Here is a 25,975-nt window from a genome sequence, read left to right on the forward strand (position 1 = left end):
ACAGAAGAGGGGCCTGAAAACTGAAGGCTCTCCCTCCCATTCTACTTTTAAATGCACAAGGAACAACAACTAAGCCTGCAGAGCGAGAGCGAAGTGCTCTAATAGGGTGATATGGTACTACAAGGTCATTAAGATAAGATGGGGCCTGATTATTTAAGACCTTGTATGTGAGGAGCAGGATTTTAAATTCAATTCTGGATTTAACAGGAAGCCAATGAATGGAAGCCAATACAGAAGAAATATACTCTCTCTTTCGAGTCCCTGTCAGTACTCTTGCTGCAGCATTTTGGATTAACTGAAGGCTTTCCAGGGAGTTTTTAGGATATCCTGATAATAATGAATTACAGTAGTCCAGCCTGGAAGTAATAAATGTGTGAACTAGTTTTTCAGCATCACTCTAAGACAGGATATTTCTAATTTTAGAGATGTTGCGCAAATGGAAGAAAGCAGTCTTACATATTTGTTTAATATGTGCGTTGAAGGACATACCCTGGTCAAAAATGACTCCAAGGTTCCTCACAGAGTTACTGGAGGCCAAGGTAATGCCATCCAGAGTGAGAATCTGGTTAGATACCATATTTCTAAGCTTTTCAGGGCTGAGTACAATAACCTCTGTTTTATCTGAATTAAGAAGCAGAAAGTTAGCAGCCATCCATGTCTTTATGTCTTTAAGACATTCCTGCACTTTAACTAAATAGTGTGTGTTATCTGTGTTATCTGGCTTCATGGACAGATAGAGTTGGGTGTCATCTGCATAGCAGTGAAAATTTATGCTATGTCTTCTAATGATGCTGCCTAAGCTAAGCATGTATAATGTAAAAAGAATTGGTCCTAGCACTGAACCCTGTGGAACTCCATAATTAACCTTAGTGTGTGAAGAGGACTCTCCATTTACATGCACAAATTGGAGTCTATTAGATAGATATGATACAAACCACTGCAGTACAGTACCTGTAATACCTGCAGCATGTTCTAATCGCTCTAATAGGATATTATGGTCAACAGTATCAAATGCTGCACTAAAGTCTAGCAGGACAAGCACAGAGATGAGTCCACTGTCAGAGGCCATAAGAAGATAATTTGTAACCTTCACTAAAGCTGTTTCTGTGCTGTGATGAGCTCTGAAACCTGACTGAAACTCTCCAAATAAGCCGTTCTTCTGCAGGTGATCTGTTAGCTGTTTGACAACTACTCTTTCAAGGATTTCTGATATGAAAGGAAGGTTGGAGATTGGCCTATAATTAGCTAAGACTGCTGGGTCTAGAGATGGTTTTTTATGTAAAGGTTTAACTACTGCCAGCTTGAAGGCATGTAGCACAGCCGATTATTAGAGATAGGTTGATCATATTTAAGATTGAAGCATTAATTAATGGCAGGACTTCTTTGAGCAATTTTGTAGGAATGGGGTCTAAAAGACATGTTGATGGTTTGAAGGAAATAATTATTGAAGTTAACTCAGAAAGATCAATTGGAGAAAAATAGTCTAATGAATATCAATACTACTAAAAGTAGCTGTAGATAATATTACATCTGTGAGATGATTACTGGAAATTCTTTCTCTAATTATAAAAAAATGTATTTGTGAAGAAGTTCATGAAGTCATTACATCTCACGAAAAGTCAAAGCACTTTTGCAAATATGTGATGTCTTGATAAACCGAGCAGATATTTGAAGTTTACACTAGGGCTGCACGATTAATCGTTAGAAAATCGCGATCTCAATTCATACTTATGTGCGATCTCATTTCCAAATGACAACGATAAAATTTTTTTTAAAAAAGACGACGATTGTACCGCATTTTGATCCGGGAAGTAATCTGCATGAAAACAAGTGCTCACTCTTCCTGCTCAACAAATGACAAGGGCGGAGCCTTATACCACGTGATACAGAAGCTGGCTGCAAAAATTAGCAGGGAAAAAACAACGGAGTGCACGTCAGGGATGACGAGAAAGTGACTGGAGAAAATCCGTCCCGGTCAACCACCCAAACATCAATAACGGGAACCTTATACAGCGCTTCCCTATACCCGTCGAACTCCCACAGGCACAAGAAATTACGGACGCTATTACTTATCACCTGACCAAAGATATGGCTCCCACTGTACACTGTGCAAAACGAGGGATTTAGGAAAATGATCTAAATCATTTTCCTAAATGACAAACGCTACGCAGTGCCGTACCGCAACTATTTTTCTATTGTTGCACTACCTACTCAATACACGCAGTGTCGAGCAACGGTGGAGACGGAATTTCAAGCAGTACAACATTTTGCGGCAACGACAAAATGTGAGACATTTGTTGTTTTTATGTTTATTTATTGTTTTTATGTTCAGTCTCAACTGTTACGAAGTTGATGTGCAGTTAATAAGTGCAATAAATATTTATACTGGAAAAGAAAATCGTGAGAGAATCGTGATCTCAATTCTAAGCAAAAAAATTGTGATTCTCATTTTATGCAAAATCGTGCAGCCCTAGTTTACACAGCTACATTCTCGCCTGAAAATATCTTAAAAGTTTATTTTGTGACCCAGAAAGCACAATAAGAGTAATATTAAAACTAAATAGCTGCCGCCATTGTTGGAAACTGGAATTGGCTGGGGCATGCTATGAATTCGGGGATAGGTTGAGCCACAAATGATACACCCAACCCATCCTTCAAATTCGGGGAAATGAAGGACGCATTTGTCTGCTGCGTTTGGAGCAACCTTAGAATTGGGACAGCCTTCATCGCCTGGCTGTAACGTAATCGGTCTACAAATGCGGCATCCAAAGGATAATTTAACACTTACTAATGCTAATTAGGTGTTAAGAGTTTATATATTAATTCTCAAAGAGTATTTTAGTTTAACTACATAAGAGTTATCTTCTAATTAATTCTAAAAAGTGGAAATTTTACTGTTCTGAACTTCTAGAATTTCCTTTGGAAATAAACATTTATTAAAAAGATGCAATGGTTTTTGAAAAACATTTATTCTGAACTGTGCACCACAATTTCAAAACATTTTCTGAAAGATGTAACAGTGTACATGTTCTCACTTTCAATAGAATTTTGTTTATCAAAAGGTCTGGCATAGGTGAGCTGGTACATGCAAATAACAGCATTCTCATCACTTATTTCTTCAATACAATATGAAAGTCCTTCATTCATCACTTTGTGGAACTTCAACGCACTTCTGCTGTCCCCCATATTCCACCTTCATATATTCACAGTATATTCTGTGTCGAGATTTATTAAAAATTAGTTGACACTAATTAATTGCACAAATAATCCGGTAATCAATTGCAGCATAGTAAAAAAAAAAATAAAATCCTTTTTGAGCCATTACTTGTGTAAAGTATTTTCCTAAAAGACAAGGACATAGACAACAATACTGAACTAAATTTAAAACCTCAGCCTTTTTTATTTTTACCTAAACTGTGTGCACAAAACTCTGGAGGGATCTAAATGCTAACGTAGAACCCAGTCAGGACATCTGCTACTGCTGTTTGCTAGTTTTTTTTATGGGAGATCGTTTTCAGGCTTCAAGTAGCACCATTATACCAACATTTCACATTCTAGACATTGCTTTAGGTGTATTTAAGTTGACCAAAAATTTGACTGAAAATTCACATGCAACCTTTTTTTCAAGGCTGTGGTATTTGCCCGCAAACAATACCTTTCAGCTAGCTAGAACAGAATATTGTGCTATCACCGAGCAACATGGCTAATGCCTTTCACACAGCTTTGTCTCAACTCCAAAGAGCCACAGAAGTAAAAGCTCATAATAATAATTGAAACAATCTTTGAAAAAATGACTTACCAAGCATGGCAAACAACTCAAATATGTAGAGCAAAATGTTCTGAAACGGCTTCACTTCAGCTTCAGTACAGCACTTTGGTCAGCCTTGGTTGTTTTTAAATGTGCTTTATAAATAAACTTGACTTGACTTGACTTGACTTCGATTGGATCCTATGATGCTGGCGGCGGAGTCTGTGAATTTACTCTATTGGTGTCATAGCCCCTCTAGGAGTTTGGATTTAAGAGGTCAAGAGTTAATGTTTCCATTGTAACACCTCCAGATTTGACACAGAAACACTCATTTTTAACACTCGGTTTTAAATACTATCATTTTACACCTCAGAGTTACATTAAAAGAATGCGACTCTACTTAGAGTAAAATTAACTCTACTTTTGCCTAGTTCTGCCATAGGTTTCTTCATGTTAAAATGGAGTTTTTCCTTCCCAGTGTCACCAAAGCGCTTGCTCATAAAGTGGTCATCTGATTGTTGGGGTTTCTCTGTATTATTGTAGGGCGATATGGCAGCCTCGCTTCTGTCAGTCTGCCCCAGGGCAGCTGTGGCTACAACTGTAGGTCGCCTCCACCAGTGTGTGAATGTGAGAGTGAATGAATAGTGGAATTGTACAGCACTTTGAGGTTCTCGAAAAGGGCTATATAAATGCAATCCATTATTATTATTATTATTTATCTGACAATGTAAAATTTTCAATTTTAAGAACATGAAAACATATAATAGCCATTTTTCCCCATTTTTAATATTATTTCCAGAAGTGTGCCCCTAGTTAGAAAGCGTAGTGATGCAGTGAATTTAGAGTTATTTTATCATAGCTTTATTTATCTGGACAGTGCTAGTTGAAAATGCCAGACCGAACAAGACAAAAGCTCAGCTTTAGAGACATGATGTTCAGGATTTGAAAGATTAAAATTCTTAAACCCATCTTCCTGCAGTGGAATGGCTGTTTATCTAGGTATGCTAAATCAAATGGCAACATGCTTGAATGGTCTGTTGCAAAAGACTGAGCTTGATTGACTCTGACCCCTAGCTTTTTTACATGGGCAACCTGTCAATTTGTCCAGTCATTGATAAGAGGCAGAAAATCTGCCCTCACTAAGAAAGGCAGCATCACTCCCTATTTTCGCTGAGCCTTATAAACTGTCAGTAGATAGTGGGATTTCAAATGACTGCTGCTTATCTGAGCAAGCTCCAGTCCATTTGCCAAGGGAGGAATTGGTTATACAGCAACTGCATTACTGCTAGTAATTCCGCACCCTATACTCAGACCTCAGGTTCATTTCACGTCAGAGGTGTTTACCTTTTATTATGTCCCAAAGAAGGTTGTGTAAAAATCACGATGTGTGCTGTTGGTATGAATCAGTGTATCTATAACTAAAAGGAAAACTTGTAGATATACTTTTATGATCAATTGCTTATTAAGAGTGGAATGAAAACTTTCCAAAGCATGTAAACATGTAAGCCAAAACAACTTTTTCTGTTGTGTGTATATATATATATATATATATATATATATACACAAAAGATACAAATCATTGCACTTACATCAAACTTCATTAAATTAAAGTAGGCTTTTCCCCTCTATTCCCTTGCGTGTTGTGCAGATCAAAAAGAACTTAAAAGTATGGCATATTGTGGATATGTCAGGGTGTAAATCAAACCTTTTTATCCATCCATCCATCTTCTTCCGCTTTATCCCGGGCTGGGTCGCGGGGGCAGCAGCCTAAGCAGAGATGCCCAGACCTCCCTCTCCCCAGCCACCTCCTCCAGCTTATCCGGGGGAACACCAAGGTGTACCCAGGCCAGCCGAGAGATGTAATCTCTCCAGCGTGTCCTGGGTCTGCCCCGGGGCCTCCTCCCCGTGGTACATGCCACCCAGGAGGTGCCCAGGAGGCATCTTTGTCAGATGCCCGAACCACCCCAGCTGGCTCCTTTCGATGTGGAGGAGCAGAGGCTCTACTCTGAGCCCCTCCCGGATGGCCAAACTTCTCACCTTATCTATAAGGGAGAAGCCAACCACCCTTCGGAGGAAGCTCATTTCCGCCGCTTGTATTCACGATCTCGTTCTTTCGGTCACTACCCACAGCTCGTGGCCATAGGTGAGGGTAGGGACGTAGATCGACCGGTAAATTGAGAGCTTCGCTTTTACACTCAGGTCCCTCTTCACCACGACGGACTGGTGCAGCGTCCGCATCACTGCAGCCGTAGCACCAATCCATCTGTCGATCTCCGGCTCCCTTCTCCCATCACTCGCGAACAAGCACTCCACCCTTTTCTGGCTGAGAACCATGCCCTCAGATTTGGAGGTGCTGATCCTCATTCCCACTGCTTCACACTCGGCTGCGAACCGTTCCAGTGCGAGCTGGAGGCCTTCACTCGATGAAGCCAACAGAACCACATCATCCACGAAAAGCAGAGATAAGATTCTGAGGCCACCGAAGTGAAAGCCCTCCGCCACTTGGCTGCGCCTAGAAATCCTGTCCATAAAAATTAGGAACAGAATCGGTGACAAAGGGCAGCCCTGGCGGAGCCATTCACCCACCGGGAACGAGTCCGACTTATTACCAGTAATGCGAACCAAGCTCTTGCAACGGTTATAAAGGGATCGAATGGCCCGTAGCAATGGGCCAGACCAATGTTCCCTCTAAGCTGCGCAATTGCGCACTGCGGGCACAGTCTCTGCACACAGAAATTCTGCCTTGCGCACAAAAAAAATCTAACCTGAATTGAAATTAAAATTAATACTTAACCCTTTAAGACCTACCATAGAACCAAGTTCGCCAGAGCTTATATCATATTTTTACATACTGTGGAGCCATTTTTGGGAGCATTTCAAGTTGCTATACATCAATACAACCATTATAGCCCAGATTTTAATAATATGTATTCATTAAGTGCATAGTAATTACATAAATTGCAAAAAAGTGCAATAAACTACAAAAAAATTGAAAATCGTTTTTGCTTTTTTAACATATATTTGTAGTTAGAGAAATTTAAGAGGCTTATCCCTCAAAACTGTAAATACAAAAAAGTTGCACAAAATAGTTTCCCACCACAGGAAATTTATTTTGAGTGTCTTCATAGTTTTATTTTTGAAATACACCAATTTTTATACACTGCAGGAAAAACGAAAATAAATATTATACTGCAAATTTGCAAAAAAGCAGCATATGCATCAAAATAAACTATTTCCAGCAGTGCAATATGAGTCCTAAGCATCCCAGAAACGACACAGAAAGTCATAAAGTCAAAGATAACTTTTAAAAAGACGACTATAGGCCCTGAGGCCCTGATAGTAAAAAAGACTACATTTCCGCGAAAATGACGTCACTTCCGGTTTCGGGCAGGTAATGGCGGAAATGCAAAAGTTCGCGCTGACGTCTATTCCAATGTAGGAAGTGTTATGACCAGCTGATTGGATCGGTAAAGCGTGTTTCTGGAATATTATGTTTTTGTTCCTGCAAGCGCTTTTTATGCAGTTTTTGCAAAGCTTTATGTGGAAGGAAACCGTGACCTAGGACAAGCTGATGGCATAAGATGTAAGTACAACTCCTCCGGTTTCATATGCAAAAAAAATTTTTGCGCTAGCTAACGTGGTTGCAGTGCTACCGGGATTTAAAAATAGTTACGCAAAACAGAGCGTGCCCGCTCCGATCGGCTGTAAAGGGTTAAACAATTCTGTTTTGCAGTGTTAGTCAGTAAGTGACTGGCTGCTTCCATATATGAACGATGCCACTTTATCCCATAGTCCACCCAATAATCCGTATATGCGCAGCCAATCAACGTCGTTGACAGGCTATAACAGCGTCCTTATGTGCCGACACCGGTGTTTTAGCTGGCAAACCGGCGTGGCTGATGTGGAGTGAAACCACATTAATGACAACGTGTACAACCATTGGAGATGTGAGCAGGACAGACGGAACAATTGACGGAAAAATTGGGGACTTTATACCAGTTTTTAAATTGTGTTGATAGGCCACGTAAAACCAGAGTTATGATAAAAAAAATATGCAATGTTTGGTTTTCTTCCTGAATACTGTCGTTGTTTAAATTTACTGCGGGAAGAAATGGTTAAATCGGCGTTTTATAAGAAAAAAGGCTGTGAGCAAAAATAAACCCCACCCCCCTCTCCCTTTCCTATTCGTCCAAAAAAGTACCATGTCGACCAATCAAAAAATGATATGACAACGTGGCATCTAGTTGTTAAGAAACGGGGGAAGTTTTAGGAGTGACGGCGGTGCTTTGAGATGTGAGAGATTTGCGACGTTAAGCGCAAATCTTGTGTCGTTAGTGTGTAGTGTAGTCAATAGTTTTGTTGTGTGTGTCAGAACAATTAGGCGACTGTTACAGTTGTTACAGGAGTGATACATCTCCTGTTGTCAGGCCTGCAGGTATCAGGCTGTTGTTCTCCTTTATCTCATAGTGGACAGAAATAATTTTTTGGAGTGACACAAATAATTTGTGTGGCATCAGATTTGATGCAGAACAGCTGATTGTTCTGTAAATAGTTTGAAATGTTTATTTAAAAATGCCTTGGCTGCATTAAAAAAAAATAGCTGCAAAAAACTTTGTTTGCCAAACTGAGTTACTTTTTTGAAGAAGTAACTATATAATTAATTGCCCAGCATTGGTCATTATATACTGTATTTTGGAGACAGAGAGTTACAGGACTCTCTCCCAGACCACAGACTCATAATACAAGTCAGAGCTTTATAAAAAAAACTTTTAAAAAAAGAAAGTTGTGTTTTCGAAATTGGAGTGTGATCCCCCTGTAGTTGGAACACACCCTCCGGTCCCCCTTAAAGATGGGGACCACCACCCCGGTCTGCTAGTCCAGGGGTACTGCCCCTGACCTCCACGCAACATTGTAGAGGCATATCAGCCAGGACAGAGCCTTCAGGAACTCGGGGCGGACACCAGGGGCTCTGCCACCAAGGAGTTGTTTAAATGCCTCAGTGACCTCGCTCCCGGAAACTGGCGGGTCATCCCCAGACTCTGCTTCCTCCTCGGATGACGTGTCAGTGGGATTAAGGGGGTCCTCGAAGTATTCCTTCCACCGCCTGACAATTTTCTCAGTCTAAGTCAGCAGCGCTCCGCCAGCACTATACACAGTGCAGGTATAGCACCGCTTTCCCCTCCTGAGACGCCTGACGGTTTGCCAGAATCTCTTTGCGGCAGTCCGAAAGTCTTTTTCCATGGCTTCTCTGAACTCCTCCCACACCCAAATTTTTGCTTCAGCCACTGCCCAAGCCGCATTCCGCTTGGCCTGTCGATACCTGTTGGCTGCCTCTGGAGTCCCACAGGCTAACCAAGCCTGATAGGACTCCTTCTTCAGCCTGGTGGCTTCCTTCACCTCTGGTGTCCACCATTTGGTTCGGGGATTACCACCACGGCAGGTACCAACCACCTTGCGGCCGCAGCTCAATGCAGCAGCTTCGGCAATGGAGACGCTGAACATGGTCCATTCGGACTCAATGTCCCCAGTCTCCCTCAGAATGCTGTTGAAGCTCTGCCGGAGGTGTGCGTTGAAGATCTCGCGGACTGAGGCCTCTGCTAGATGTTCCCAGCACACCCTCACTAGGTGTTTAGGTGCACCGGGTCTGTCCAGCGTCCTCCCCCGCCACCTGATCCAACTCACCACCAGGTGGTGATCAGTTGACAGCTCAGCCCCTCTCTTTACCCAAGTGTCAGGGGCTGATCTAGAAGGGTGGCAGGGGGTGGCAAGTGCCACCCTAAAATGATCCCTTGCTACCCCAAGTGCCACCCTAGTTTTGCATATAATGGATTGGATTTATATCCATTGTAAAGCGCTTTTCAAGGTACCCAAAGCGCTTTACAATGCCACTATTCATTCACTCTCGCACTCACACACTGGTGGAGGCAACCTACAGTTGTAGCCACAGCTGCCCTGGGGCAGACTGACAGAGGCGAGGCTGCCATATCGCGCCATCGGCCCCTCTGGCCAACACCAGTAGGCGATAGGGTAAAGTGTCTTGCCCAAGGACACAATGACCAGGACAGAAAGCCCGGGGATCGAACCAGTGACCTTCCGGTTACAGATGCGCTTCCCAACCCCCTGAGCCATGGTTCGCAGCCGAGCCACGGTCGCCCATATGACAGTGTTGTTTATTAAAATAAGATGGCATTAACACTTTGAGCGTAGTTACAGTCAACAGTGAATATAAATGCTAAAACTGAAAATATTGCATAGTGTTCACCCCTCACCATTAACAAATGGCTCAGCCCATGGTGCAGACCAGCTTTTTTCTTGTTTTCAGTAGCAAGCGATGCTTATGATTGTGCCAGAGCACATTTTGAACAACACCATGGGAATTTCAGATTTTACACAGGTGTTTGGATGTTACACTCTGGAAATGGAAGGAATGTGAGTGTTATTAACCCTCTGTGGTCCACGGACACGCTGCACCTCCAAATCACATGACTGATGTAAGCTGACATAGCAACAAGCTGCAGCCACGCTCAGTCGCTATTTCAGCCCACACTGAAAGTTCGGACTTCAAAGTTTTTAAATTTTAATTACAGGCCAGTAGATCCAGAGTTATGATAATATATATAAGCCACGCTTTTTTCTAAATACTGTCGTCATGTTTTGTGTGTGTGTGTGTGTTTTAAGTGTTTTCTAAGGACAGCGCAAAAACAGTAAAAGAAAAAAAGTCACCGCTTTCCTATCGATGGAAAACTGTACCATGTCGACCAATTAAAAAAAAATGTCAACACGTAGGATTTGGTTGTTTAGGAAGAGGGGAGAGTTTTGGGAGTGACGGTAACGGCAGCAAGACAGAGCGAGCGAGTGAGAGAGAGAGAGAGAGAGAGAGAGTTTTTAGATGTGGGAGATTTGTGACGTTTAGTGTGGAGTGTATACTTAGTGTGTGGTGTAGTCGTTGTTTTGTTTTGTGTGTCAGTGAGGGCACTAATGAATGTCACTAAGGCACATTTGCAACGTAAACACTGAGTATAAAACCAGCGGAGTGATACACCTCCTGTTGTCAGGCCTGCAGGTTTATCCCTGTGCTGTTCTCCTCTGTCTTTTGGTGGAAAAGCTTTTTTTTACTGGCACACATCATTTGTGGGGCATGTTAATGCGACACCTGATTTTTCTCTCATTTTAGTTTTAGTAATATTTTTAAATTCTTATACAAAATGAAAAAAACGTGTATTGTCGTGTGTATTGGCTGCATTTTTAGATAAATAGTTGTAGTTTACAAAATGTACAATTTATATTTGCAGTTCAAGTTATAAAAATTTACTCAACATGTCTGTGGGTTTTTTTACAGTAAAAAATACTACTAGGATTTTAAGTTTCAGATCAGTAATACTAATGCAGTATGTCAGTGAAAAAAACAAACTAAATTCAGTTGAGCTGAAAAGATACCAAACAAGGCAAGGGGAAAAAAATAAAATGAAACAATCTGAGGGTGAAATACAAACGTAAACTCAAAAGGAGTCAAAAATGGCCGATTGTATTTCAGACCTCATTGGGTTCATCCAACAAATCATGAAAAATTAGGATTAAATTTTTGTTCATGACAGTGCAGATTCCTGACATTTTGTGTAATTTAAGCTGTAACAATGTGACTGTTTTCTAACAAAAAACAGTGTGAAACTTAAGTTAGACCTGTGTTTGTAAATGAACCACCCGTTGTTGTGTAATATTCTGGATTTTATACTTATTGGGCTACATATTTATTTATTATACAGGCTATACAGTACATAAAATCAAAAATCACATGTTTTATGTAACTAAAGTGTTTAATTATGTGGGCTACAGACAATAATTAAGTTATAGACTATATTTATATTAAAAATGTGTATACTTACTGCATTTGAATCATTACCTGCATATGTGTTTGAAAAAAAAAAGGCTTTGATTTTGCCACCCCATTTGATTTCTTTGCCACCCTAAGAAAATTTCTCTAGATCCGCCCCTGCCAAGTGTCCAGAACATATGGTCGCCGGTCTGGTGATACGATTACAAAATCGATCATCGACCTGCGGCCTAGAGCGTCCTGGTGCCACGTGCACTTATGGACACGCTTATGTTCGAACAAGGTGTTTGCTATGGCCAAACTGTGATTTGCACAGAAGTCCAATAACAAAACACCGCTCGGGTTCAGATCAGGGAGGCCGTTCCTCCCAATCACGCCCCTCCAGGTCTCGCTGTCGTTACCCACGTGAGCATTGAAGTCTCCCAGTAGGACAACAGAGTCTCCAGGTGGAGCACCTTCCAGCACCCCACCCAGGGACTCTAAGAAGGCTGGGTACTCTGAACTGCCACTTGGCGCATAAGCGCAGATGACAGTCAGGACCCGTTCCCCGACCCTAAGGCGCAGGGAACAAACCCTCTCATCCACCAGGAAAAACCCCAACGTACCGGCAGCAAGCCGAGGGGATATTAGAATACCCACCCCTCTCACCAGGGACAACTCCAGACGGACACAGAGTCCAGCCCCTCTCCAGGAGACTGGTTCCAGAGCCCAAGCCATGCGGAGAGGTGAGCCTGACTATATCTAGCCGGTACCTCTCAACGTCACTGTCATGGTCTGCGGTGGGTGGCTGGAATTTCCATAAGGCTCCTGAACTGACCTGGGATCCGTCCCTGGGCAGGGCCAACTCCAGCTCCTGCACACCTGGAGCCTATTGCAGGCAATCAAGCCAGAGGGATTTAAACCACACGTTGATGTTCATTCACTGCCAGTTCGTCATCAACACATATTGGTAACAGGCCTTATACTTCAAGTTCTTGCTGTGATCCATCTTGTTAACAAGACTCTCTTGTGCTGCAGTTGCTGTATTCACCTTGGCTCACGCTCCACCTCCGGACTCAGGATACCAAGCAATCATTTTGAAAATCTCTCTGTGCCTCACCTGCCTGCCCTCCTGCCATCACACTCCATCTGAAGCCCCGGATCTCAGGTCAGCCTTTCCACGCCACTCAGCCTCCCCTGGATTCTCATCACCCCCCTCTCAACACTCCATGTCCCCTGCTGCAAGTAAGAATTGCTACTCTTACAACTGGCCACTTCAGAGCTGCCTCCACTACCTCCCTAACTCCTCTATCTTCTCTCTTCAGTGTGACTGTTCCCTGCTCAGCTCCACTCTGCATCTCAGGCCTCATTCCCTCGCCCTAGCCACGTTCCCCAGGCCACGCCTCGTCAAACTCCACGTCTTATTGTTTTTTTGTCTTTGCTACGTTTTCTTTTTTTGCACTTAAGCCTAATAAATTGTTACATCATCTTCTGTCTCTGCTCTGGGTTTCTGCACCTGAGTCCTGTTCAGTACAGGCCACTTGGCCCCGTGACAGTCACGCACTATCTCAGGCTCCTTCCCCACCAGAGAGGTGACACATTCCATGTCCCGATTGCCAGTCTTGGCAGCTGGGGATCAGTCCACCAGGGCCTCCGCTCCTGGCCGCCGCCCGGCACACAATGCACCGACCCCTATGGCGCTGCCCATGGGAGGATGGGCCCATGTCCCCTTTTCAGGCTGTGCCCGGCCACCAGACGCTTGCCCTCGGGCACCCTCCCCAAGCCTGGGGAGGGTAAACTGTTCCCTCGATGTTTTCTTCATAAGGCTCTTGTGAATCGCTCTTTGTCTGGTCCCTCAAATCAAATCAAGCCTTTTTTTAAAAGTAAATTTTTAATAGTACAAATAATGGATCTTATGTTGTTTGAGTTTATTCAGGTCCTGATAACAATGTGGCTGCACTACACTAACAACCATGCAAAAGTAAATGTCAGATACTTACACAGACATTGTGTGAGTATCAGAAATAATTGTGAAAATATCCAGACAATTAAAGCAAAAGATTAAGATTTTTTTTTTTTTAAAACTATCGAGAAAATATGACAAAAGAAGCACTAAAATAGTAAAAAAAATGTGACAAACATAGAGAGCTGCTACAACAGCTCAAAAAATGGCACCAATAGCCTGGTTGCTGCCATTCTTTTACTTTTGAATATAAAACCAGTCATGGTCCGATCATTTTGTTAATCTGACTATTTTGTAAATAACCAGTGCAGAGCATCTGTTGTATGGTGTTTGTTGGCATTGTAGTACTGAATCATTGTTGGTTTTTTGGTTAAATAAAATTTGAGGATGTTGTTCTTCAGGTTCTGTCTTTGCTGTTAGCTTTCATAGTAAATTCAAATTTGTGTTCATTGTCTGGTTTTTGTCCTTAACCTATACTGTGTAAATCTTTCCAGTGTGTCGCAGGGTTAACACTTAAAGACAAACGACCAGCAGCACGGTGGTGCAGTGATTGTTGCTGTTATCTCACAGCAAGAAGGTCCAGAGTTCAATTGCATCTCTTCACCAGGGCCTTTCTGTGTGGAGCTTGCATGTTCTTGCATTGGTTCTCTCCTGGTACTCCCTAAAACATACAGTTAGTGGGGTTAGGTTAATTGGTCATGCCTGCAGGTATAAGTGCATATGTTTGTCTATCTATTTATTTATTTTTTGTTAAAAATAATCAAATGACTGAAATTTGTTAATTACTGAATGAATTAATGTTACAGTGGCTTTCATTATGGGTTAATCTTGAAAGCTCAATTAATTTTGAGGATTTTAAAATCAGTCATTTTAAATCATTAGCCTTTACCAGTTTTATTTGGGAAATATAGCCTTTTACAGTACCTTGTACAGTTTGAAGCAATAAATTGTTTATAAAAAAGAACAAGTGGAATAACAGTATAATACCATACTGGTAGCATAGTAAATCTTTTGTCTCAAGTAATATTCTGAAGTAAATACTTTTGCCATTTTCAAGCAAAAACACACCTCCATCGGCACAGCACATAGACAGTTACAGCACCTACTAATCAAATTTTCAGGTCCTGAAGCCCACAATTTCTCAGCAATTAGTTTAACACCTTCCACCAAGGCATTCTGCTGTGTGTGAAGGAATGAGCACATTGGCTGAAAGTTTATGCTTGCCAAATTAAGGAGAAGAAAAGTGCCACTTGTTCTAATCAACATACTAAAGCCCAAAACTCTGAAACAACTGACAGAAGTATTGTTGCATTTTGCATATGGCCCTGTTTCATGTCCAGAAATGAACAAAAACAGAGTTCAAAACAAAAAATCCCAGCAGCAGGGGTCCAAAACAAAACAGAGGAGCTGGGTCAATCAAAGTCCAAAAGCAGTTCTGGGGGCCGACCCGGAGATCAACAGCACCGTAATGGAAAACGGACCTGGTCCAGAGACCCACTGCTTGGAAGGCGGTGGCAGTACAGCAGGCGTGGATGTGACCCGAGGCTCATGGACGGCTTGGCACGTGGCTGGTGCACAGAAATAGACAAGGTAGGACCAGATGAGTAAGGACCAGATAGGGCAGGACCAGGCGAGGCAGGACCAGATGGCGCAAGACCAGACAGCGGGGTGGTTGTTGCAGATGGTTGAGCAGGTGGTTGCGCTGCACGCAATGGCATGGAAGCCACAGGTGGTGGCGCTGCAGGTGACGGCGCTGCAGGTGACGGCGCTGCAGGTGACGGCGCTGCAGGTGACGGCGTAGAAGTCGCAGATGGAGCAGATGGTGGCTGAACCAGCTCATCAGAGCCATCAGTGGACACAAGGAGGTGCTAGAGGGGCTCACCAAAGCCCTTAGTGGAGACAGACGTTAGCGGCTACCACACCAACGTCTGGAGATGTGGGAGTTGTAGGTGACTGAGCAGGTGACTGAGGCGGTTCCTCTGCCACTCCCACCTGAGGAACTGAAATGGATGCAGGGGAGACCTGGGTCCGAGCTGCTCTGGGAGCAGGAGCGGGAAGAGGAAAGAGAAGCTCAGGAGCAATGACAGGAACAGTCTCAAAAGATACAAAATCAAAAACTGTCTGTTGAGGTGCAGCAAAGAGGAGAAACCATCATGAGAGGATAGGCCCCTTGGGAACAGCACCAAGCAGGACAGACAAGATGTGCAAAGCGTAGTGTGCTTGGCCAAATGCATCATTCAGTCAGAGCTTCCTCATCTACTGTCCATCTACACCAAGCCGTGCAAGACTAAAGCCAGGAAGATTATGATGGACCTCTCCGTTCCCAACAATGGACTCCCCCTCCCCACTGCTGAGGTCTCCCTAAAGCCAAAACAGAGAGAATGATGAGGAGTTTCTTCCCCTAGGCTATTTGAATACTAAACCAGGTGTGACGTCACCATACGCATTCTGGTTTTTGCATACTTCTTATAATTTATAATTTCTTCTTATTCATAAATTATTTTGTAAACTGTTATTTGCACATTTTTATTGTAAATTTCTAAGTTAAAATCTGTAAATTTTGTAGTAATCTATAAATCTGTAAATCTTACTGTCAATTCTTAGTGTCATATAAGCATTTCACCACATGTCATACTGTGTGTGTGACAAATAAAATTTGAATTTGATTTGCACAGTATGTACCACCGGCAGGCAGAGGAAGTGGCTGACATCCAGAGGTCCTACCAGTGGCTGGACAAAACCGGCCTGAAAGACAGCAGAGAAGCACTAATCATGGCAGCACAAGAACAAGATCCATAGAGGCTGGGGTCTATCACACCAGGTGAGACGCCGGTTGCAGGCTGCGTAAAGACGCCCCTTCCATCACATAAAAGCAGAGTGCATGCCGCCAGCAGGCAGAGCATCCATGGAATGGATGGCATTGTATACAGAAACATCTGGGCCGAATTTGGCCTGGAAGTCCTGAGGTCAAAATGGGAGACGCCCCCTAGGGTGATCCTGTGGGACTTCCGGATACCTATGGACAAAATGGTGATGGCTAACCAACCGAATATAATAGTGATGGACAAGCAGAGGAAGACTGATGCAGTGATAGACACAGCAATCCTGAATGACAGCAACATCAGGAAGAAGGAATACGAGAAGCTAGAGAAGTACCAAGGGCTCAGAGAACAGCTTGAGAAGAGGGTGAGGGTAACAGTGCTCCCTGTGGTAACTGGAGCACTAGGTGCAGTGACCCCAAGCTAGGTGAGTGGCTCCAGCAGATTCCATGAACAACATCGGAGATCTCTGTCCAAGACAGCAGTCCTAGGAACAGCAAAGATACTGAGCAGGACCCTCAAGCTCTCAGGCCTCTGGTAAAGGCCTCTGGTATACATATGTTAAAGCATGATGATGGTTTAATTTTAAAAGTACATGGCCAGGAAGAAAACATTATGATCTTTGTCAAATACAAACTTAACAACGACTTGAGAGACACATTGTGTAACATTAATCAAAAATGTTAGTAAAAAGTAATAAGTAACCTTTACTTATAAACATTACAATCGGCGCTAAAATAAGAAGCATATTCCCAGAATATTATATAAAACAGTCACTTCTCATAAAAAAGGGTGAAGAGGCAAGGCAGGAAAAGAGTTTTACTAGCCATGGAAGTTTGTATTTATGTGTTTTTAACTATGTGGACCTCGATCTTGAATAGCTCTGGCAATTAGCACTTAGAAGCTTAATAAGCAGTGGGTATACTATACTTGAAAAAAAGGGGGGGGTGGTTAGAAAATGTAGAAAAAAGGTAGCAATGCAATAAAAACATCAAAAAAGGGACAAAGCGAAAGAAACCAAACCTAGACATTTGAAAAGTCTTACTTCATTTGGCTTATTATGAAAAAGTAAAAGCAAGAAGGGTATTTTCAAAGGACAGTGATCTTTGGAGGTAGTTGTCTCAAAGAATACAGACAGATTAAGGAAGAATTGTCAGCACAATCATATGAAGCCTCTCCAGGGAACATCACAGCAATATCTAAAGTTAGCATTATAACCTTAAACAACAATGTGGCTGTATAAGTTAAAGTAATACTGACAGCCAACTGCATGGCCATGTATTTGGAGAGCCATCCAACTCTTTCAAAGTGTCCTGAAAGCGCTTCACAGACCTACAATCACTTTATCCAAACTGCCTCAATATTTTACTGACAATCTGTAAGGAAAATCTATCATTACTCAAAAGGAGCAATTCATAAAACTCAACAGATTCTCTAGGCTAAATCACATCTCATCCTGAATTATGTGTAACCATAACCTATAAGATATAAACCTTACTCATCTTAAACCTCCTTTAGGTACAGTTCACAGGCATTGGAGAATAATATGCATTGTCTCAACATAAGCACATCCAATATCAATTGTCAAAAAATCTGATATTTTTATGCCTGTACATTAAATTTGCAGTCTGAGAATTTTTTCTCAGAATTGATTGTACACAGTAGCAGAAATTAAAATTACTTTAGTCATTAACTTTTGATACTCCTGAGAACTGTTTTCATTTTTTATTTAATTTAATTTTTCCACTTAATATTTCAATTTGCTTTTTAATTTGAGTTATTTTGATCATTTGGTTTCATTCAGGAACCAAACACATCTGATTAGCATTAGAAAAAGTTCATCAGATGTGTAAAATATAAATTTTTCATGGTTCCATTTTCAAGTTATCAGGGTGACATTTTCACAAGCACTTACTGTACTTGCTTGGGTTGCTATCAGTTTACTACTGATTACAAAAGAGAGCATACTTCTGGGCTGCTAGAAAGTACAGGACATCTTCTAATACATATATCTATTGGAGTGATTATGACAGATAATGGCTATTTATTGGGCCAGGGACATTAAAAATACAGTCCTATTGACAAGATTCAGTGCCATAGCTTGTATAACTCTTGTTTAACTATCTTGTGTAAATAGCTTATATACATTTTTTCATTTCACTTACATATGGCAACATTTCAGCAAAACCCAGACTGTTTACAACCTTGGATGTGTTTATGTTTTAGTTAATGGTAAATGTTAATTAGCAAATGTTTTTGTGGCAATATGCAAAATTAAGATGGTGACCCTGATAATATTAGCATTTAGCCCAAAGCACTGTAATAATAGCTGTAGGTGATTGTTGATAAATGGCAGAGTTTGCTATTCTATTCTAAAAAGGTCTCTGAAAGGTCACCTAAAAAAACAAGCAAAAAGAAAAACGAAACAAAAAACAGAACAATTATAAGAATTACATACCAAACAAACAAACAAAAGACAAACAAACAAATTCATTCACTCCCATTCATCCCATAAATTTGGATTTTTGTTTTCATGGTAGTGAAAGGATCAGTGCACAATGCCCAAGTTACCAAAAGGTCATACTCATTTACATGTGGTTCTTAGACAAATTTAATCAGCATAAAAAAAGCACAAAACTACATATATTGGACATGTATTGCCCAGGAGGAATGTAAACAAATCTGTTATCTATGAAGAGATTGATATAAATGTTCGTCAGTAAAATAAAATGTACCAATGACATTTGCCATTAATTTGGTACCTATTGATAACATAAGTCATTGACTTACTTCCACCATTTCCATAGCTGCTTTATAAACTCTAACCATTTTTTTTTTGGTCCGGTATACCTCCAACTGCCTGAACACCAAGACACATGCTGCTAGTTCTGCCTAATTTGAGTGTAATAACTGTGTAGCAATCCTTGGACCATTAACTTTGTATATGTATTTATTTTATACTGGAACTTGGCAAAGTCTCTCAATTCATTCACTATGTGAAACAAGCTGTTTTAGCTTCCTTCTTCCTCTCTTTAAGTCAGATTCAATTCAATTCAATTTTATTTATATAGCGCCAAATCACAACAAAAGTCGCCTCAAGGCGCTTCATAGATACAGAGAAAAACCCAACAATCATATGACCCCCTATGAGCAAGCACTTTGGCGACAGTGGGAAGGAAAAACTCCCTTTTAACAGGAAGAAACCTCCGGCAGAACCAGGCTCAGGGAGGGGCGGGGCCATCTGCTGCGACCGGTTGGGGTGAGAGAAGGAAGACAGGATAAAGACATGCTGTGGAAGAGAGACAGAGGTTAACCCTTTACAGCCGATCGGAGCGGGCACGCTCTGTTTTGCGTAACAATTTTTAAATCCCGGTAGCTCTGCAACCACGTAAGCTAGCGCAATAATTTTTTTTGCATATGAAACTGGAGGAGTTGTACTTACATCTGATGCCATCAGCTTGTCCTAGGTCACAGTTTCCTTCCACATATAGCTTTGCAAAAACTGCATAAAAATCACTTGCAGCAACAAAACATGATATTCCAGAAACACGCTTCGCCGATCCATCAGCTGTTTGTAACACTTCCTACGTCCATCAGCGCGAACTATCACATGACCGCATGACCTGCCCGAAACCGGAAGTGACGTCATTTTGCGGAAATGTAGTTTTTTACGATCGGGGCCTTATGAGCTTGTGTTTTACTTGTTATGTGTTTTAAAAAGTTATGTTTGAGTTTATGACTTTCTGTGTCGTTTCTGGGATGCTTAGGACTCCTATTGCACTGCTGGAAATAGTTTATTTTGATGCATATGCTGTTATTTTGCAAATTTGCACTATAATATTTATTTTCGTTTTTCCTGCAGTATATAAAAATTGGTGTATTTCAAAAAGAAAACTATGAAGACACTCAAAATAAATTTCCTGTGGTGGGAAACTAGTTTGTGTAACTTTTTTGTATTTACAGTTTTGAGGGATAAGCCTCTTAAATTTCTCTAACTAGAAATATATGTTAAAAAAACAAAAACGATTTTCAATTTTTTTGTAGTTTATTGCACTTTTTTGCAATTTATGTAATTACTATGCACCTAATGCAGACATATTATTAAAGTTTGGGCTATAATGGTTGTATTGATGTATAGCAACTTGAAATGCTCCCAAAAATGGCTCCACAGCATGTAAAAATATAATATAAGCTCTGGCGAACTTGGTTCTATGGTAGGTCTTAAAGGGTTAATAACAGATATGATTCAATGCAGAGAGGTCTATTAATACATAGTGAGTGAGAAAGGTGACTGGAAAGGAAAAACTCAATGCATCATGGGAATCCCCGGCAGCCTACGTCTATTGCAGCATAACTAAGGGAGGATTCAGGGTCACCTGGTCCAGCCCTAACTATATGCTTTAGCAAAAAGGAAATTTTTAAGTAGAGATAGTGTCTGTCTCCCGAATCCAAACTGGAAGCTGGTTCCACAGAAGAGGGTACAGATACATTGGGCATCTTGGATGTGTTGTTTCCAGCATCTGGAGAAAATGATGATAACATCCAAATACACACAACAGCTTTCAGATCCCCCACGGTTCTTTCCATTAGTCTCTGGAATGTCGCAGGTGGTTAAACTGGTAGAAACCCAAGGGGCAAATTAATGCAGTTATCTCCCGTACCTCATTTCCACCTGCCAATAGCCACTATTCAGGTCAAGTGAAGAAAATACAGTAGACCAGTGGTTCCAAAAAGTGGTGGGCGTGTCCTCTGGGTGGGATGCAGAGCCAATGATGGGAATGATGGGAAACAGAATGCTTGGACACCGCTAGGATAATGGACAGGTTTTTGACGGGCTCCCACTCAAACGCAAAGCAGGAGATGAAGCATGAAACTGATGCTGTCCATATTAAATATTTGCAGATTTGATTACTGCTGTTAGTCTATTATTTGTCGAGTCTGTATATTTACTTAATTTTATGATGAATAGTTTTTTGGTGTTTTTTTTTTTCTTTTTCAAGTGGGTTAATTTTTTTCCATGTTTAGTTTCTTGGTGTTTTTTTGTTGTTGTTGGTTCGAGGTTCTCAGTTTGAGCTCTTTAAAATTTGTGCACCATTTATTCATGTAGTGGTTTGACCTATTTTTAGACTGAGGTAAACCCCCACAAAGGATTCATGTCTAACTTAGTCACATGACCCCCTGGGTTTTTCATCAGGTCATTAAATAAAATGCGATAAGGAAAAGAATAACCATGTCAACACAACAGTGGTTCATAACGGAAACAATAAATTAACAACTACTACAATTATCGGCAATTTGCAGAATTCTGTGAAATGGCCAATACCCTGCTTCATAAAAAAATATAACACATCCAAAAAACATTTATTAAAAAATTTTCATTTCACATAAGCAGCCAAAAAATGCATATTAATGCATTTCGATCTGTTAACAAAAGGAAACTGCAACACAGTGGTCCTTATCTGCAATTTTGAAGAATCTGTAACTCATAACAGCATAAATGTGAGCTTGTATGTTCTTTTGTTTTGTTCACTATTCAACCCCACAAACAAAAACAATAATGAAAGCAAGACACCACTGAGACCCTGCTCAGTGCACACAGAGTAGATGAAAGGAGGTTACTGTGTTCAGTGCCATGGTGTTCCACCACAGTTTGTCAGTGCAAATATAATGGAAACAATAACATGTTTGGAGAAGAGCCTACTCAATTGCACATGTTATTATGGGTTTGTGCAACAGTATGGCGCATCCTTTCAACACACTTACAGCGTCACGTTTTCTCTGTAATTGTCTCTCTGTTAATGCCACTCCCCAAGGGTTTGTGATGAGAGACTGAGGCCAGATGAATGAATATTTGTCTCCTCATTGGCTTTTGATAAAGACAACAAATCCATCCTCTGAGGTTTTTCCTCATCTTAGTTACAGTCAACTAACACTGGAAGACACATTGCATTACATTACATCCTTAGTAATAACATTTAGTGCAAACAAATTGGCCCTGAAGTAAAATGTGCAACTCAGGAAGAATTAGAGCTCTAAAAGCAGTTTTCACTTTAAACAAATTTGCTTATTTTATATTTGATTCACGGGAAAGGCTAAAAACTATTTTAATGTTGTTAAATCAGTGGGGGAAAAAACTTTCAAGGTTGATTAATTTTTAAAATAGTTCAGCCTTTTGATAGAATTATTTAAAATAAAGGTTTCATATTGAACTTTTTATGCATTTGAAGACATAAGGAAGATATCTTGATTTCAGGAAAGACCTGCTCAGCCCTGTAAGAAAATGGGACAAGAGGATAATGAATATTGAATGACCATATCTACTTCAAGCAGCCATCTCCGTTCACCAAATCCCATCAGCACACAAATCATCTGTGTGGTTATGCTGAGTTAATTAAGATCTAGTGTGTGGAATTAATCGACTCATGCCATTGCAAACGTCTTCAATCGCTGAACCTGTCCTGTTTTTTTGCTTTTTTCTGTGAGAAGGAATAAAGCTGATAATATATTATTAAAATACACTCATTTATTTTCCTTTTAGAAAAGCTAAATTCATAAGTCAGCGGCAGACAGGGAAGGCTTTAGTTTAGTTCAAAACAAACCAATAGGAATACCAAGTGAAGATAGCAAGATCCACTGTGTACTTCTGAGTCACTGTTTCCGTGTGTGGAATATCATTTGGGCTTTTATCTGGGGAAATACTGTACCCTCTCAGTCTTTCTGGACTTCCACAGATAAGAAAAATAAGTAAGATTACACCTCGTTTTTCTTCTCAATGCCAACATTTTCTTTTCCATTGCCGGTTGTAATTGTGCCCTCCAGACATTTATACAGTTAGTTCAAGAAATGGGCTAGACAGAGCAAGCACTCTTGGTGGAACCAAATGCCCCATTGAGGCATTTTCTGATGCTGCTGTGACACATGCTGGAAAGCAATCACCTTTTACTCAGTTAAGTAAATTAACCAGGAAATGTGTAAAAAAGGGGGAAAAAGCAGGAGTATCATCTCGGTTATCAGAGGAAGCCTCAATTTCTGCACAATGGCTTAATCTCTTTCATTGTTGCTGAGTGATAATTTATCATTTTTCCAGTCTGAAAACACAATTATCCATGTAGGAAACAAATTCTGCAACTCTGCACAGTCCTTGAGGAAAAACTATATGACAGAGAGATGCAGAAAGTGAAATCACAAAAGATGAATCATGTCAGCATATTTGTGGTCTTAGTTATGTCACAGCTTTCCCTGTGTATGTGTGTGTGTCAGTGACTAAACTCGTGTCTAAAAAGAAGCCACTGCGTGAGCAGCACTTTAGCAGAGCAGCAGCAGCAGCTGTGGAGCTCCATCTGTGTCTACACAGGAGGCATTCAGGCACAGTATTGAGCTGTAGGTTACCTGTGCTATGGAAGTGCTCAAACATCAACATGCAGTTACTGTTGTATGATTATGTGCTCAAAGAAAATCGACTTAAAGCTTAAAAATAAAGCTTAGTCCTTTTTTAGAGCCTGAATAAAACGCAAGCTGTTATTATGCCTGTCAAGTCAACTGGACTGACTGAGGTAGGTGTATGTTGGTTGAGTCAGATGTGTGTGATACAGTTAGGTATACAGATACCAGCATGACCTCTCAACTTATATTCCATAAAGGCATAAACATGCAGTGAAATACAAATAGTTGTAGATATTTACATACATCCTGTCTGACAAATAATTAAAGTTGTATGGCAACAGAGTTGCCATATATAGAGTTTGGTGCTTCTTAAGGATCCTTCCCATGGATATAGTTTCTAGACAGTGCAACAACCATTGCAAGAGTATTCTCTACATTCTGTCCATGACATTTGCTTTGACCAGCTCTATTGTACTTCATGTCCATTGCAACAGGGTGTCTAATCAAGGAGCTCCACAAAAAGGGGGGAGGTTGTTCAGACAATGCAGCACAAAATGATTTATGGAAAAGTGACCCAAATTTACTTCCTATTTGTTTCTATATAGAAAATGATAAGGTGTCAAATTTTTGGTGAATGCTGGTGAAACACTACTTTTTCATTCGCAGGTTGTCAGTTTTTGACATTTAGTTAATTCCATTGGTATCTCGTGAGTATGCTAAGATGTCCTTATTGTCCATGTCACATTTAGCTCTTTGACTACCTAAAAAGGTGCATTATGATACCTGAAACTGGTATGTTTTAGTGCATTAACTAAGCCACAAACTGAGTGAAATCAGAAGTAAAAGCTTAGTGAAAACTAAACGATCAATGAAAATAAATCCAAACAGGATGCAAAACCCAGAACTTCGAAACAAGGCAAACCAGTCTTCTGTCTGATAAACTTTTAATTATTCGACTGACAAGACGCCCTTCTTGACTTTTAATACTGACTTTCAAAGAGGCATCTACTGGCATCTCATATTGCCATAGGCAGCAATATCATGATACAGATCTCAACGAATGTCTCTGGAAGTCTAGCAGCATCTGAGGGAATGTTTGGATTTGACACCTTGGCATGGTCAAGCAGGAGTAACAGAGAAAAATAAGAATACATTTTTTTATTTAACCTATAAATTTATAACTGTGTTGGCTGCTGTTTTTTTTTTTTTTTGCCTATAGCTATGCTAGCTCCATTAGGTTATGTTTCTAATTCCATCCATACAATTTCAGAAGATTTTTCCAGAAACTGCATTTCCACACAGCTACAGTTTAACATGCAACATTTAAGATGCACCAATTACAAAAAGGTTCAACGTAAATGTTGGCAGATTTATGTTAGGTTAGCATTTTATTATGCTAATAACTATTTGTCCAAACTAAACAAATGAAAACTAAACAGTTTTAATCAGGTCAGAAAAGCAATCTTAAGTACATAAGTACAGTGACTTCCCATCCAGAGACCATAATATTCTGGACAAAGTTTACTGAAACATCCCTGGGACATATCAAGGTGCAGCATTTCCACACCATAGCATGTAAGATCACATCTCATTGGAGCTGATCCCTGTCACTTCAGTATTATAGGACTGCATTGAGCATACTGACTGGGAAGTGTTCAAGGATGGCATTTAGAGGAATAGAAATTATTTGTCCTGGCCTCTCTGCATTTCTGTTTTAATTCTATCCTAGGCACAAAAACCATCAGAGTGTTTGAAATCAGAAACTGGTGGGGATCACTAATGCAGCAAAATGTTTGTAAGTTACCCAGGTCAAACCTCTGTGGTAGCCGTCTTGTTTTTCCAGTAATGAGGAAGCCCGCCTCAAATGCAGTACTTTTGTAGGCCAGTTTGAAGTGAGAAGCCGTGGTCTCCGAGTATATAAAGCTGGCAAGACATTTGATATGTCCAAATTCAGGAGAAGGATGCTTCAAAGAATCCTACCTACCTGCTCCACATAGGTAGGATCCTTTGACGGCCGGGTAGGACGGAAGTGAACAGCTGTGAAATGGACAGCCTTCTAGCCTCTGTTCAAGTCCGCCCTTACTTCCGTGTTTTTCTGGTCGTTAGTGCCACAGCGCAAAAACTTTAAAACATTTATTAACTTGTGTTCTTAAGAATTATCTTCTTGATAACACACATACATACTTTGTATTTTTTTTAAGTTACCCCATTTTTTTCTGGCGTGCAAGGGGGTGACTTTCCCCTGCTGGCCC

The 25,975-nt window shown here is 40.8% G+C and overlaps 1 long non-coding RNA gene across 1 annotated transcript in view; it reads left to right on the forward strand.

Annotated features, from left to right (window-relative positions):
- The window catches only part of LOC308386879, a 28,339-nt gene extending 15,013 nt beyond the window's left edge, over nucleotides 1–13,326 (forward strand). The window contains exons 2-3 of the long non-coding RNA XR_013969866.1: nucleotides 12,597–12,803; nucleotides 12,884–13,326. This is a non-coding gene — a long non-coding RNA (uncharacterized lncRNA). The remainder of the gene's footprint in view (nucleotides 1–12,596; nucleotides 12,804–12,883) is intronic.
- The last annotated feature ends 12,649 nt before the right edge of the window (nucleotides 13,327–25,975 follow it).

The sequence above is a fragment of the Rhamphochromis sp. 'chilingali' genome (assembly GCF_963969265.1).
Source record: "Rhamphochromis sp. 'chilingali' genome assembly, chromosome: 19".
In the NCBI taxonomy this organism is placed as follows: Eukaryota; Metazoa; Chordata; class Actinopteri; order Cichliformes; family Cichlidae; genus Rhamphochromis; species Rhamphochromis sp. 'chilingali'.